The 17,213-nt window shown below is 43.3% G+C and overlaps 1 pseudogene; it reads left to right on the top strand.

Annotated features, from left to right (window-relative positions):
- The first annotated feature begins 939 nt into the window (after nucleotides 1-939).
- On the top strand, nucleotides 940-14,607 carry LOC139310082 (E3 ubiquitin-protein ligase TRIM11-like; annotated as a pseudogene).
- Nucleotides 14,608-17,213: the final 2,606 nt, after the last annotated feature.

Genomic DNA, 17,213 nt, shown 5'->3' on the forward strand with positions numbered 1-17,213 from the left:
TGTTGTTACAAATCCTAGTACTTTTTCTATCTTTTTATACTTACATAGGTTATCTAGAACAATCGGATTTAATTTAAGTTAATTTAATTTATTGAATTTCTGTGCCGCCCAATCCCCAAGGGACTCTGGGCAGCTTACAGCAAAAAAATAATAATACAACAAAGAACATAGGAAACTTATTAAAAACATTTTTTTACTGATTGGAAGACTGATTGTAATTTTATACAGTAGGTGTCTCATGGATTGTAGTTCCCTCTTTTGCAATTTTATGCCAATAAATTTATTCAGTAATCAGCCCAAAACGCTTCGATATTGAGATGGGCGTCAGATCCAGTTTGATCTAGTGGTTAAGGCACCTGGCTAGGAAGAGGAAGACGGTGAGTTCAAGTCCTGCCTTAGCCCTGAAAGCCAGTTGGTAACTTTGAGCCAGTCATTCTGTCTCAGTCCAATCCACTTCACAGGTTTGTTGTGGGGAAAATAGGAGGAGGAAGATGTGTTTCATATGTTTGCCACCTTGAGGTATTTATAAAAATAATAAAGGCGAGATACAAATAAATAATAAGGAGAGTGAAACTTAACACTGATATGGTGACACTGATTGCTAACAGCAGCTCTCTGGAACATATCAAAGCATCTAAACTGAAGACTTGACAAGTTGCTGTTGGCAAAGGTGCAGGTGAGTTATCCAAACTTACCTAATACAGGTAGTCCTCGATTTACAACCACAACTGAGCTCCAAATTTTTGCTGCCAAGTGAGACGGCTATTAAGTGAGCTTTGCCCCATTTTAAGTGCATCATGAGGGGGAAGGGAAGGTAAAGGAGGAGGTTTTGACAGGAAGGAGGAGACCAAGAGAGAGAGATGGGAAGAGGCAGCAGAGAAGGGAAGTGGGGCCTCCTGGCTCATCTGGCCTCCACCCCATAGAATGAGGGGGGAAGCAATGCATGAGGATAGATGGGAAAGCTCCGTTTGCCTGGACTTTTTCCAGGACCCCGTGCTCATCCCCAAGTGCGGCCACAACTTCTGCCGGGACTGCCTGATCCGCAGTTGGGGGACGTCGAAATCAAAGGCTTCCTGCCCCCAGTGCAGACAGACCTTCGCGCCCCGCAGCCTCCTCCCCAACCGGCAGCTGGCGCGGCTGGTGGAAGTGGCCAGGCAATGCGGCGGCTATCCAGGCGAGGAAGGAGGGAGCCTCTGCCCGAAGCACCGGGAACCCCTCAAGCTCTTCTGTAAGGACCACGAGACCCTCATCTGCGTGGTCTGCGACCGATCCAAAGAGCACAGGGGCCACTGGGTGATCCCTGCGGAGGAGGCTTTCCAGGAATACCAGGTAGGAGTCAGCCAGGAGGAATCGCTGAGGAGGGGCATCCAGGTGGCAATCTGGCAATCCTTGGACCAATTTACTTGTTTCCTCTGTTGTCAGCAAACTGGGTTTAGCCTGGTGCAGATACCAATCAGAACCAGACTGGAGACCCTGTTCAGGGGACTTTTATTGAAATGCTTCAAAAGGGTCTCACCAGTTAAAGGAGCCAAGACCCCGAACCATATACCAATACAAATTTTATACACTGAAGATCAAGGAAGTTAACACCCTAAGAATCACTCATTGGTTCTTTGAGAGGTGTTTCTTTTGATCTCTTATCCTGGACTACTTTACCCTCCTCTTTCATAAATTGCATATTTTATGCTAATAATCTTTGTTATCAAAAGGAGTTTGTGTTTTATTGTTATAATAAAGTAGAAGTTACCAAAGTTTATGTCTATGTGCCTCAGCTAACATTTTTCTAATCGGAGTCCTTCTAACTTTCTTTAATTTTCTTGTTGCTAGGTAGTAGTGTCCCACCCACCATTCATTACTGGTCTTATTACATCATGTGCAACTTTCTGCCTCAGCCATTCCTTTAACAATCTTCCCTAATTCCAACCTGAGACCTTCACCTCCTGCTTTATCTTCTGAGGTTGCAATTCTTTGAAGACAGATTTACCATAGTCCTCAATTTACAACCACTTGTTTAGTAACTGTTCAAAGTTACAACACCATCGAAAAAAGTGACTTATGACTGTTTTCACACATATGACCATTGTAGCATCCCTGTGGTCACTGATCAAAATTGGGACGCCTGGCAACCGGCATGTATTTATGACGATTGCAGTGTCCCTGTCTTGCTTAGTAAAGGAAATTGCCTGTAGGGAGAAATAGGCTCCCTTTGCCAGCTCCCTTTCCGCATTTGCTCTAGAGCAAAATTGTCATGGAGTCCTCCAAAATCTTGAGTCCAGATGCCGAAAATCACTCCTGCTGGATCAGCCCAAACTATAATTTCTCAGTGATGTTTCTGGGATGACTATATTTTCTATATAGTCATATGACTATATTTTCCAATTGTCATGTATTTATGACGATTGAATATATATTCTAACTAGGTCTTCCCTCCGATGTAATCCTTTACCGAAAAAAAACTTAAAACTTTGTATTTTCTCTTCAGATGAAGGTTGAGGATTGCCTGAAGGCTCAGAAGGAGCAGAAAGAAAAAATAGCTACATACAAAGGAGATATAGAGCAAAAATTGCAGGAGAGGCTTGTAAGTATTGATCCAACGGTTAGGAGCTTCTGAGCTAATAGGAAGATTAGATTAAATTAGATTAGACTTATTAAATTTCTATACCGCCCTTCACCCGAAGGACTCGGGGCGGTGTACAGCCATCATAAAACAATATGAAAATACAAAATTTAAAACAATTTAAAAATAGATTAAATATTTCAGCCGTTACATTAAAACCCTCAATTTTAAAACACCCCATTCCAATTTCATTATACCAGTCCAGCCTGTTGAAATAGCAGGGTCTTAAGGGCACGGCAAAAGGTACACAGGTCGGGAATCATACGTATCCCGGCGGGCAGTTCATTCCAGAGGGTGAGTGCCCCCACAGAGAAATCTCTCCCCCTGGGGGTCGACAGTCTACATTGTTTAGCTGACGGCACCCTGAGGAGTCCCTCTCTGTGGGAGCGTATTGGTCGGTGGGAGGCTATCGGTGGCAGAAGGCTGTCCCGTAAATAGCCAGGTCCTAAGCCATGGAGCGCTTTAAAGATGGTCACTAACACCTTGAACCGCACCTGGAAGACCACCGGGAGTCAGTGCAGCTCACACAGGAGAGGTGTCATGTGGGTGCATCGGGTCGCACCCATAATCACCCGCGCGGCCGCATTCTGGACCAGTTGGAACCTCCGAGTGCCCTTCAAGGGGAGCCCCATGTAGAGAGTGTTGCAGTAGTCCAGACGGGACATGACGAGGGTGTGAGTGATTGTGCGCAGGGCATCCCGGTCCAAAAAGGGATGCAACTGGTGGATCAGGCGAATCTGATAAAAAGCCCCCCTGGCCACAGCTGTCATATGGTCGTCTAAAGACAGCCGTGCATCCAGGAGGACACCCAGATTGCGAGCCCTCTCTGAGGGGGCCAGAGTTTCACCCCCAATAGCCAGCAATGGTACCAGCTGGCTATACCGGGAAGCCGGGAGCCATAGTCTTTGAGGGGTTGAGTCAGAGTCTGTTTCCCCTCATCCAGATCTGCACAGCCTCCAGACATCGGGACATCACGTCAAGGGCATCATTGGGGTGGTCTGGGGTGGAGATGTACAGCTGGGTATCATCAGCGTACATATGACACTTCACCCCAAAACCACGGATGATCTCCCCCAGCGGCTTCACATAAATGTTGAACAACAGGGGCGAGAGGACCGACCCTTGTGGCACCCTGCACATGAGGCGCCTCGAGGTCGACCTCTGACCTCCTGCCAACACAGATTGTGTCCGGTCGGAGAGGAAGGAGGAGAACCACCGCAGCACGGTGCCCCCCACTCCCAGCCCCTCCAGTTGGCGCAGCATGATATCATGGTTGATGGTATCAAAAGCCGCTGAGAGGTCCAATAGGACTAGGACAGAGGAGCACCTCTTGTCCCGAGCCCTCCAGAGATCATCAACCAAAGCGACCAATGACGTTTCCATGCTGTATCCCGGCCTGAAGCCCGACTGGAACGGATCCAGATAGACAGTTTCATCCAGCTACCAAGGAAGTTGTTGTGCCACCACACTCTCAACAACCTTCGCCACAAAGCGGAGGTTGGAGACTGTATGATAGTTCGCTAATACAGCCGGGTCCAGAGCAAGCTTCTTGAGGAGGGGCCTCACCACTGCCTTTTTCAAGGCGGGGGGGGGAGGAAACCCTCACTCAAAGAAGCATTAATAATCATCTGGAGCCAGCCTCATGTGACCTCCCGGGAGGCCAGCACCAACCAGGAGGGACACGGGTCCAATAAACATGTGGCAGAGCTCAGCCTCCCCAGAATCCTGTCCACGTTCTCGGGAGTCACAGAGTCAAACTCCTCCCAGATAACACTCTCAAGGCCCCCTTCCATCACCCCCCCTGAAGCCATCCAATCGGAGTCCAGACCTTCCCGAATCTGATTTTATCATGCAGGAATTGCACAAAATCCTCAGCCCTCTCCTGCAAGGGGTCTTCCCGCATTCCCATATGGAGGAGGGAGTGGGTCACCCTAAACAGGAAGGCTGGGCGATTCTCTGCAGACGCAATAAGAGCCGAGAAATAATTAGATTTCGCTGCTTTTATCGCCACTAGGTAGGTCTTAATGTAAGACCTCACCAGTGTTCGGTCGGATTCGGAACGGCTGGCCCTCCAATCACTCTCCAGGCATCTTCTCCGGCGCTTTATCTCCCTCAGCTCCTCCGAAAACCAGGGAGCCAGACGGCATCAGGTCAGAGGCCGCAGAGGCACGACTCGGTCCAAAGCTCCGGCGGCCGCCCTTTCCCAGGCTGCCACCAGTTCTTCAGTCGAGTCGTGAGCCAGAGTCTCAGGGAATGGCCCAAGCTCCATCAGGAACCTATCAGGATCCATCAGGAGAACCCCATCCGCCATCTTTAATAATAGGCAGCCTGTTTGTAAGTACAAGTTCTGACTTAAATGAAATTGAAGCTAAAGACGGTGTAGGACACAGAACTTATTCTTAACCTGGGAACTGAGATGTCACCATTGGCTGAATGAGTCACGCGTTAAGTGCCCCTATCCCATGAGCCATCTTTTATACAATGGGTTTGTTTTGTTTAATAATTGAATGCAAACCATATTTCATCTTATTGAAAAAATTGTGAATTCAAACATTTTTCTGTCTCCTTTTTTGGAATCCCAGATTGCCAAGAAAATTTTAATGAAAGATCTTTTTTTTTTTTAATTTGATTTATATGCCGCCCTTCTCCGGAGACTCAGGGTGGCTTACAATGCGTTAAGCAATAGCCTTCATACTTTTGTATATTTTACACAAAGTCAGCTTATTGCCCCCACAAACTGGGTCCTCAATTTACCTACCTTAGAAAGGATGGAAGGCTGAGTCAACCTTGAGCCTGGTGAGATTCGAATTTATAGTAATTGCAGACAGCTGGAGTTAAATACAATGCATTAGTCTGATGAGCTATCCAGGCTCCTTTAAACTGGAGCCATTTACTTTCCTCCCTGCATGTTTTAATGTCAAAAGGGGTTTTTCCCCACCTCACTTCTGGATTCTTCAAGAAATCTGTTTAATTATTATAACAATTAAAATAAAAATCATTAAGTAAAATAATTAAAATAAAAATATGCCTTTTGCTTTTTCTCTTTCTTGTTTTAGGACCTCATTGAAAAAGAGAAAAAAAATGTAGTGGCTGAATTCAGAGAGCTACAACTCTGGTTAGAAGGACAGGAGAAGCTTCTATTGACTCAAATGGAAGAGACGGAGGAGGATATTATGGCAAGAATGGAGAAGGGTTTGGCCAAGCACATGGAGGAACTGGGCTCTCTTGACCATCTCATCCAGGAGATAGAAGAGAAGCTTCAGCAGCCAGCCAGCAAACTCTTACAGGTCAGGCAGGAAGTTGAGATCATAGAATCCTAGGGCTGGAAGGGACCTTGGAGGTCATTTTATTTTTGCATATTTAGTCATTATTAGCCATGTCTATAAAAACAGATTAATCTAATAAGCAAAATCAAACATCAAAAATTCATTTTTTTCTATCTTGAGCACAAAGTTCAAAAGCAGCTTCCAAGTAGAAACAATGGTATTGTCTGGGTCAATTTACTTTATACACAATACTAATAATAATAATGCTGTTTATGTATACATGGTAATAATTTTTCAATTTCTAACATTTACGTATACCTACTGATAGTATTTGTAATATATTATGTAGCAGTATACATATTTTCTCAATTTCTAATTTCTACCTCTATTTTCTAACCCTTATTAAAGTTATCCCATATTAAGAAGTATACTGTATGTATCCATTATCTCTTGCCCTTTTTAGTATTTCAACTCTTACTGGCTTTTTGACTTTTTCTCCATACTCTTCCCTTGGGATCTTGTATCCCCTTACATCACTCATATTTAGTCTAAATATTTCATCTGCCTCTGCATCTACCTCTCGCTGTTCAATCTCTAGAGCACCCATCAATAACTCTTTCATTACTTCTGGGAGATCATTCTCTTTGTCCTCTTCTATGTTTTGACCTCTTAAAGAGTAATCTACTTGTTCCATTTCAAAAAATAATTTACTATCTCTTCCGTATCTTTATCTGTTTGTGTCATTTGTTGATTTATCTCCTCTATTCTTTCCTCTTCTTCTAGTTTGTCCTCTGTTTTCTGAATTTGTTGTTCATTTTTCATTGTCTTTTTGCTGAGGATTTCCTAGTCTCACATCTGTATCATGCATCAGTGTCTTCATCTCCCTATCATTCCTTGTCATAGCTTCCTGAGTACATTGAAGCTTCAATAGTATTTCTTTTTGAAGTGTATTTATTTTTCTGTGTTGTAACATTTTGCTTTAATTTAATGGGCTAAAAGTCACTCAATGGTCCACCAAAATCCCAATGTCCCAATGGTCCAGAACACCAAAAAGCCGATATTAAAAGAATTTCCCAGTCCCGGTATTGTTCCTAAGAATCCACAATTTTTATAGTCCCCAAAATCTGACAATTTACTCCCTCTGAGTTATCCAAATTTGTAAAGAACTTTTCTTCTTTCACCTCGTAAGATGATCTATCAAACAGTATTTATAATCCAGATTAGCCCACCAAATTTCCTCATGTCTCATTAATCCACAGAGTCAAATGTTCAGTTTCGAGGGCAATTCCTATTGTTTATAATCCACACTCCTTTGAAGATCTTCAAAAGGCTCACCAGTTACTCCCAAACAGCCAGAAAGCAAATAGAAGTAGAACACAAAACAAATAGACGGCTTCCAGGTGTTGTTTACCTTTCACTTTGTTTCCCTTCTTTTTATCAATTCTGGCTTCCTGTCAAAGTTTTTTCCAACCATGTAGTACAGGGGTGTCAAACTCAAGGCTCAGATGCAGCCTGTGATGTGGTCGGATCCGGCCCGTGGGGCCGTCCTGGTCTACCCAGTGTGAAGAGAAAAGATCAGGCCAGTGTAACTTCGGCCCAATCTCTACCCAGTATGAAGAGGAAACATGCCAGCAGTTTAGAGGGTGGCATCAAGTAAGCCACACCCACCCAGTTGGCCACACCCACCCAGTTTTCCCCCCCATCAACCACAGCCCTGATGCGGCCCTCAGTGAAATTGAGTTTGACATCCCTGATGTAGTAGTATAGTATCTTTTTTCACACATAGGTGGTATCCCAGCTCTAGGTTCCAGCATTAAAAGGAAGCAGAAGATATAACAGCTGATTTGTCAAATGATCAAAACATCCATTTTTCTTTATATACTTTCTTCTAATAGTCAGACAATATTATCAGCAAATTAAAATCATTTTTCACAGTACTGTAAGTTCCAGTCCGGTCTTTCTATATTTTAAAACTTCATAGTCTTCCATTAAAATTTCATTTCTCTTTTGGGTCTGTAATCTATCTCCATCTGTTAATTTGCTGCTTTCTCAGCGCTTTGGAGAGATATATCTTTTCATGTCTGCATGTAAGATTCTGGCTGTACTCGACAAAGTTCAAAATCTTTTTTTCAACTCCTTATTTATTAATCTTTTTTTACTTTTTCTATCTCTATGGAAAGGAAACTGGAAGGTATGAAGGCTATCGGTAGTCCTCCCCTTGGGCCCGAAATTTCTGTGGCTAAGTAAAACTTGTTAAGTGAATTTTGCCCCATTTTACAACCTTTCATGCCACTTCTTAAGTGAATCGCTGCAGTGGTAAAATTAGTAACACTGTTGTTAAATGAATCCGGCTTCCCTATTGACTTTGCTTGTCAGAAGGTCACTAATGGTGATCCCATGACCCCCAGGACACTTGAACCGTCATAAATATTTATTTATTTATTTATTTATTACATGTATTTATATGCCGCCCTTCTCCCGAAGGACTCAAGGCGGCGAACACAAGTTAAGAAACATGTACAATAAAATCCCATTTTAAACCAAATAACTAATTAATTATAAATTATAAAACCCAGAATCAGAGTCAGCCTAAATATGACTAAATAATAGTCAGTTCATAAATATGAACCAGTTGCCATGAATTTGATCATGTGACTATGAGGATGCTGCAACTTTCTTAAGTGTGAAAAATGGTCATAATTCAGTTTTTTTCGGTGCTGGGGTAACTTCGAATGCTCACTAAGGACTACCTGTAATGGCCAATATTAGGGATACATAGTGTAATACAGAAACAGCAGGCCATGCAAAAAGCAAGGATTCTAAATTCTAGGCACTGTCTCTATATTCCTCACCATTTGAGGTTCCTATGCCCTATTAGGGGATGTGGTGGTGGGTGTTCTTTGTAGGGTCTCCCCCTCCTCTTAAATCTCCAGGCCAAGGAGAAACCCAACACTGATCACCTTCTCCAAAGTATTATCACCACTTGGATTTTCCAAAGTGCCTTGATTCTGGAAGCATAAATGCAGGGGATTTTTTAATCCTATTGACGCACTATTTTGTCTTTCAAATGGTCTTTTCTTTTTGCTATTATGTATGTTTGTGTGTGTGTGTGTGTGTGTGTGTGTGTATGTATGTATGTATGTATGTATGTATGTATGTATGTATGTTTATGTATTTCTCGTTCTTCCTACGTAAACCAAGATTTTTATGCAGCCCTAGTTCATTGAAATCACAATCCACTTTACAGGGAGGATACATGGGATGAGGGTGTGGCTAACTGATGAGGGTTTATAAGCCTGAAATAGATCTATCTTAGTCTCCTTAGTCTAAGAAAAAGATTAAAAAAAAAGCCTAGAAACTACTGGATTGTGATTTCACTGATATATATAACATATAACAAGAACACATCCTAAAGAGATAAACAGCTGGGGAAAAAAGAGCAATGGGATTTAAAAAAAAAATAATAGAAGTACTTTATATGTATGTTAGTGTCTGGTTGTCCAGACGTTTCACTCATTTATTTTGTGAATATAAGGAATATAATATTAGGATATTAGGAAATGGTTCCTTTCAGTGCTTTGTCTCTTTATTTTTCAGGACATCGGAAGCATCTTGAAGAAGTAAGTAAATCCACCCTTTTCTTTACAGTCTCAGAGATCAGCAGCTCCGCCAGCAGTTTTCCTATTTTGGAAAGGTCTTTCTTTATTTCACAGTATTTTAATGTAAGGATAACGTACTGTATTTCACAGCTTTTTAGACATTTCCTCAGATAACTGAGGAACACAATATAATTTCAATTTTTGATATGATCAATTTTTATAGTTGGTTGCATAGTCAGTCAGATGTTTAGAATGAATTTGCCTTTTTATCCACCTATTGAGTCCTTCCCAAGAAGAGACAGATGTTTGATGGTTTTAAAAATATCATTGTGGGATGTGGGCTGTTCCAAGTAATGCAACTATCATAAATACATGCCAAGCACCTGAACTGTGATTACAGGGACACTGTGACAAATGTTAAGTGGAAAAATGGTTGTAAGTCAGTTTTTTGAGAGCCGTTATAACTGGTTGCTAACAAATAGTCATAAATTGAAGGTTACTTGTAACTGCATCCATCTCTATTAAATTTCATTGCATTACCTTTAATCCATCAAGATCAATTTGAATGTGACATCCATCTTCTTTTTGATTACGTATCTCACCCATATTAGTCATCAGTCATTTGGTAAGACACAATCCTGTCAGTGTATAAGAAATTATGAGCTGGAATAGCCATAACAACAAGTCAGCCAATGGGAACTGTTTGGTGACTAACAAACAGGATCTATTGTGAGCCATGGGAGATGGCTCGGAGCCTGGGCGGGGCTTAGCTTGACTGATCTGTATATATATAAAAGAGTTACTTTGTCCTTGCAATATAGCTTCTGTGTTTCTGAGTTCTGGTTATTCTGGTCCTGGCTTCTACTGCATGGGTATTGTATACATGCATCATGCTCTATATTATTGTATATAAAGAAGTTTCTTCTATAAATGAATCCTGCTGAATTATTTACTTGGGTGCTGGTTGGATTGCTGCAAACTCTGACAAATCCATTGTTTTTGCCAAGAGATTCACAAGAATTTTGAAGATTAGGGAGCCCCAAACTGGAACTTAGTTGCCTCTACTAGATCTCTTGTTTAAGTTGATGAAGGTGGATGAGTGCAGTTCTGGGTCAGGATCCACTGAGTCGCACATGGTGCCTATATTTGAATAGCTAGCCAGAGAATTGACTGAAGCCATGGAAACAGGGGCCTTGTCAGTCAACAGGACTGCTTATTTCCCACCAGCTTACGGTACTTAGGATCCGAGGATGGGGCAACACAAGAAAATGACAATCAATGAGTTAATAGCTGTCCATCAACACCCCACTTAACAACTAAAAGCCACATACAACCAGGCCCCACATAAATACCATGTGTAGAACAGCCCAGTGCAGACATTCTGGAGAGAGAGAGAGAGAGAGAAGTTCCCTGAGGATGGGCTCCAGCATGAATCCGAAATCTCAGAAGACAAAACCTCTGGTGACCAACCCAGACTGGATCGTGTAGCTAGCCAATCCTCAAGCACCATCTGATGGTTTAGAAAGCTTCTTCTATTGGCAGGTTGATAACGGTTGCAGGAACTGGGCATGGCTAGTCTAGTGAAGAGAAGGACCAGGGGAGACATGATAGCAACAGTGTTCCAATATTTGAGGGTCTGTCACAGAGAGAAGGGGGTCAATCTGTTTTCCAAAGCACCTGAAGGCCAGAAAAGGAATAATGGATGGAAACTGATCAAGGAGAGATTCAACCTGGAAATAAGAGAAAAATTCTGACTGAGGAGAATGAACCACTGGAAGAGCTTTGCCTTCACACGTTGTAGGATCTTCATCAGTGGAAGTTTTCAAGAAGGGACTAGAGTGCCATCTGTCAGAAACAGTGTGGGGTCTCCTCCTTGGGCCGATGGGGTGTGTGTGCTGGACTAGATGACCTACAAGGTTCCTTCCAACTCTGTTATTCTGCTATTTTGTCTTGCCAGGTACCAGTCTAAGGAAACATCTGAGAATCCGGTGGATTTACTTCTAGAGCCAAAGTGGACAATTCGGGATTACAGCGATATTCCTGGGCTTCTGAAAAGCACTATGAAAAAACTGAGAGGTAAAAAACAGCCGCTGGAGTTTTACACTGGATGACATTTTGAGCATCCAAGAGAGATTCTGGGTCAATGTCACATGGATCAAAGAGGGATCAATTTCAGGATCAGTGTCTCAGTTAGGTTGGTAAATTGAAACTACCTGTATTCTTCGTAGCCCAAATCCATATGCCCTGATCACTGGGGACGCAGAATAAGTTTCCACTAAGTATAATGGAATATATGCAGGTAGTTCTTGACTTACGATCTCAGTTGAGCTGAAAATTTCTGTTGCTAAGCAAGGCAGTTGTTAAGTGATCTGTGCCCCATTTTATGAACTTTTTTGCCAGTTATTCAGAAAATGATGGCAGTTAAGTGAATCGTGGTTGATAAATGAATCTGGATTCATGCATTGACTTTGAATGTCAGAAGCTCCCCAGGAAGGTTGAAGAGGACAATCCCAGAATCATGGGATGCTGCAACCATCGTAAATACAAGCTGGTCCCCAAGTGTCCGAATTTTGATCACGGGACTGGGGAGGCTGCAACAGTCCTAAGTGTGAGAACCGGTCATAAAGCTCTTTTGTCAGTGTTGCTATAACGTCACTAAAGAAATAGTTGTAAATTGAGGACTACCTGTATATGGAATTTATTTATTTATTTTTATTATTTATTAGTCCAATTTATATGCCGCCCTTCTCCGTAGACTCAGGGCGGCTTACAATGCATTATAGCAATAGCCTGCATACTTTTTTGAATATACCTGCTTATTAGGGCTTTCGCCCCCCCCCCCCCAAAGCAGTGTTGTTCTATACAAAGTTGGCTTATTGCCCCCACAATCCGGGTCCTCAATTTACCTACCTCGAAAGGATGGAAGGCTGAGTCAACCTTGAGCCTGGTGAGATTCGAACTTGGACTAATTGCAGACAGCTGGCAGCTAAGTGCTAGCACTTAATAGCACTTTAGTCCGCTGCACCACTGAGGTGCATATATAGTAGAATATATTTATACCTGATGGAATATATATAGCCACCAATGACATTCTGGCTTGTAGCTTTCCCTATTCCTTATTTCCTGATCTGAGGCCAAGGAAAGCAAACCGGGGAATCTGAGGGAGGCCCTTCTGTTGCTCCAATTCCAGGGATGAGATGCTAAATTCCTCCCTTTTCTTCCCCAGATACTCTGGAAAGTGGACTTCAACTACAGGAAGGTAAATATCAGTTATAGGAATTGGATTTCCTTGCTATTTTAAGCTCTGATGCCAGTAACTTTAAGAGAAACATAAAGGATTAACAAAAAAGAAAAATGTAGGATTAGATACTATATAAAACTATGATGATCCAGTAAACTTTAATGATTTATGAACTATTACTTGCCATTTATATGTAAAATAGGAGCTAATGCAGCAGAGACAAATTCCTTGTGTGTCTGATCACACTTGGCCAAATAAAGCTTTTGTTCTGTTCTGTTCTACTCCTCCTTTCCTATTCTGCTCCACTCTGCTCCATTCTCTACATAATCTGGAAAACTGAAGTCAATCTTGGTGTAGAATGAAATATTTGGATAAATGGGAAAATATGACCTGGGAGTGAAAGGATCATTGAATTCCTACCAAGCTAATAACATTCTGTTGATTTTACTGCCTGACTATAAATTGGTGAGAGCCTCTTGCTCTGCGTAATCTGGATTAATGCTCCAGGTAGAGTCCCTGTTCAACCTTGGCCCTCCCAGCAACTCACTAAAGGCAAAGCCAACCACTTTTCTCTTTGAATCCCATTATTCTCACCTACAACATGGAAGCTAAAGAAAATTGTGCAGGGAGGCTAGAAGAGGTGGAGCACTATGAAGGGTTTGAAGGACTTGGCCAGAAATCTTCATCCTTGGCCACTGTAAGACTTGTGGACTTCAGTTCCCAGAATTCTCCAGCCAGCATGGGGGAACTGGGGGGCAATTAGCCGAGTGTTGGCCACATGGGAGACTAGAGACTAGGGGAATTGACCAGTGGAGCCAAGAGATGAAGAGCTGAGTGGAGGAGCCAAAAGCAATACAGGTATCCTGAAGGTGTGCAGCTTAGTGGCCATTGAAGGGGAGGCAGATGGACTGGAAGATGGCAAAGGCAACCTAAGTGAATGGAACGAGAAGACCAGAGGAGCGCTGAACAGGGCGGCAGTTAACAGAGGATGGGACAAAGACAGTGAGAGATCCTGAGTGCTTGGAGAAAAGGGAGCAGAGAGACCTGGACACCAGCAGCCCCATCAGGGGAATTCTGGGAGTTGAAGTCTACAAGTCTTACAGTGGCCAAAGTTGGAGGACTCTTGACAAGACAATGGCTTAGGTGTTGTTTAAAAAAACAATGAGTCTTCCAGTCCTGGAGGGGGTGTTTGGAAGCTGAACTCCATTCACACAAGAGGGTTAAACTCTTGGGGGTGAAGACACAAACCAGGCCTGCAGCTGAAATTCTTGTTCTTCTCCTCCCTCCCTTCCTTTCCCCCTTACAGCAGATGTAACTCTGGATCCAGACACAGCCCATCCTGGCCTCCTTGATGTCTCCCAGGATCTAAAGAGTGTTAAAGGATTTAAGCAAGTTAAAGAAAAATATCTTGTCTCAGACACCTTGAGATTTTTACAGGATTCTTCTGTCCCAGGATGTAAGATAGCTATAGCAATATGTAGGCGCAGGTGATTTGGACATTATCCTTGTGTCCTTGGCTGTCAGAAGTTCTCAACAGGGAGACATTTCTGGGAAGTTATTGTTGGAGATAGAGAAGGATGGGCTGTAGGGGTTGCCAGCAAGCCACTGAACGTAACAAATGTTGATGAGCAGACCAGGCACTGGGTGTTTTGGAAATGCCTAGGGAAATACGAGGCCATGTCTCCATCAAAACGCTCTGACCTGATCCTGACTGAGGAGCCCACGAGGATCCGCATCTCTCTCAACTGCAAAGGGGGACAAGTGAGCTTTTTTGATGCCAGGACAGCATCTTTGATCCATACATTCTCAGACGCTTCCTTGGTTAGAGAGACCCTTCTGCCCTGTTTCTGTTTGTTCAAAGGCGCCTGCGTGACACTCCCCTAAAAGAAGGGATAACCATAGACAAAAATTTGGAAAAATCCCTATTTACCAAGCAGGGATCTCCGAAAGCCTTTAAAGCAGAGATTCCTTAGCTTTTTGCTACTTCAGCTTCCTTTATTGTTCTATGCCACCCTGGTCAGTCAATCAGTCATTATAAAGGAATAACCTGATCATCATTTTTATTTGTCTGGATAAAAAAAAAAGAGGTGTGCTAGGAACTTTATCAGTGTTAGCAACATGTGTTCAGGTGTATCAGTATTAAAGATACTTTACAACTAAACCTATCAATCTTTTTATACTTGCGTAGGTTATCTACAACAATCGGATTACTGATTATAAGACCGATTGTAATTTGATACAGTAGGTGTCTCATGGATTGTAGTTCCCTTTTTTGCAATTTTATGCCAATAAATTTATTAAGTAATACATTGAGTAATACAGTACTACAAGGAGCCTTGGTGACCCAGTGGACTAAAGTGCTGTTAAGTAGCACTTAGCTGCCAGCTGCCTGCAATTACTGCGAGTTCAAATCTCACCAGGCTCAAGGTTGACTCAGCCTTCCATCCTTCCGAGGTAGGTAAAATGAGGACCCGAATTGTGGGGGCAATAAACTGACTTTGTATAAAAAAGAACACCGCTTAGGGGGGCCGAAAGCCCTACTAAGCAGGTATATACAAAAAGTATGAAGGCTATTGCTTAACGCATTGTAAGCTGCCCTGAGTCTCCAGAGAAGGGCGGCATATAAATCGAACACATACATACATACATACATACATACATACATACATACATACATACATAAATAAGAGGGAGCACAGAAGGGAAGTGGGGCCTCCTGGCTCATCTGGCCTCCACCCCATAGAATGAGGGAGGAAGCAATGCATGAGGATAGATTGGGAAAAGGGGGAGAAAGGAGGGTTGGGAAAGGTAGGGAGAACTGTGTGAGGAAAGACAGAAAGGAGGAGGGAGGAGAAAGATGGAGAGAATCAAGGAAGGAGCAGAGGCAGCGGCAGGAGAGGTTAGCAAGCAGCAGGAAGGAGAGAGGAAGAAGGACCAACCAGACTTCTGACCACCACCCAACCGTGTGATCCGCCTGCTGAGGAGACAGCACAAGGGTCCAGCTGGGAGGACAAGATAGCAGAGTCCAGCTGAGCCGGGCAAGTGGGGGGACCCAAGTGGATGGGCAGCCACATGATGGATTGTAAGAGGGAAAGGGGGACCTGGTCCCCTGCGACCCCTTCAGGGGTGACGCTACATCACCATCTTTCATGTCACAGTTGTTAAGTGAATCACTTCCGTTGTTAAGTTAGTGACACAGCTGCTAAGTGAGAATCTGACTTCCCCGTTGACTCTGCTTGTCAGAAGGTCACAAAGGTTCATCACACGACCAGGGGACCCTGCAACCGTCACAGATATGAGCCAATTGCCAAGCGACTGAATGTTGATCATATAATCGTGGGGATGCTGCAATGGTCGTAAGTGTGAAAATCTGTCATAGGGCACTTTTTAATGTCTATGTGCATTAAAAATGAGACATGTTAAAATGCTTAATTATTTGACTTCACAACCTACACATGGAGAGCCACTGATCTAATGATTAAAATTAAATTAAAAACATAATTAGCAGAATTTGATGCTGCTGGCTAGCCTGGCTAGGTGGCTCAGTGGCTAAGACACTGAGCTTGTCGATCAGAAAGGTCGGCAGTTCGAAACCCTAGTATAGGTCTCAAGCATGAGCAGGGGGTTGGACTAGATGACCTCCACGATCCCTTCCCACTCTGTGACTGTTACATGTGAATTGTTATAGTCCATCTCACACTCAGCCGGATGTTGAGAGTGAATTTGGCCTTTTGATCCACCTATTGAGTCCTTCCCAAGAACAGACAGGTGTTTGTTGGTTTCAAAGGTATCATTGTAGGATGTAAGCTCTTCCAAGTAATACAACTATCATAAATACCTGCCAGTCTGAAAGCACCCAAATTGTGACTACAGGGACACTGCAACAGATGTTAAGTGTGAAAATGGTTTTAAGCCCTTTTTTTCCCCCAGAGCCATTTGTACCTGGTTGCTAACAAATAGTCATAAATTGAAGGTTATTGTAACTCCTTTCGTCCTTATTAAATTTTATTCCGTTCCCTTTAATCCATCAAGATCAGTTTCCATGTTATATAAAGCTTCTAATTGATTACGGAGTGGGCGGAAATATAGGGGAAAGTCTGAGGGAAAGCTGAGGAAAGGGGAGGGGGAGGAGGAAGGGGAAAGAGATGGAGAGAAGGGGAAAGAGATGGAAAGAAAGGGAGGCAGGCAGGGGAATCAAAGGAGGAGCAGAGACAGGAGAGAGAGAGAGAGGGAGAAGGGCCGACTGGCCATCTGATCACCCCCACCACTGCCTGATCCGCCTGCTGAGAGGAGACTCCAGAAGGGACCGGCTGGAAGGAGGAGACAGCAGAGTCCAGCCGAGCAGGGCAAGTGGAGGGGCCTGAGCAAAGGGACCAGAGTGGAGTGGCAGCCACAAGGAATGGACCGAAGCAGGGAAGGGTGCCTGGATGGTTGGAAAAGAGGGCAGGGGGAACCCGGATCTCATTGACCCTTTCGGGTGTTGAAGTCAA

Source organism: Pituophis catenifer, unplaced genomic scaffold (genome assembly GCF_029215685.1).
Source record: "Pituophis catenifer annectens isolate HBS135680 unplaced genomic scaffold, rPitCat1.0.hap2 SCAF_2, whole genome shotgun sequence".
NCBI lineage: Eukaryota > Metazoa > Chordata > Lepidosauria > Squamata > Colubridae > Pituophis > Pituophis catenifer.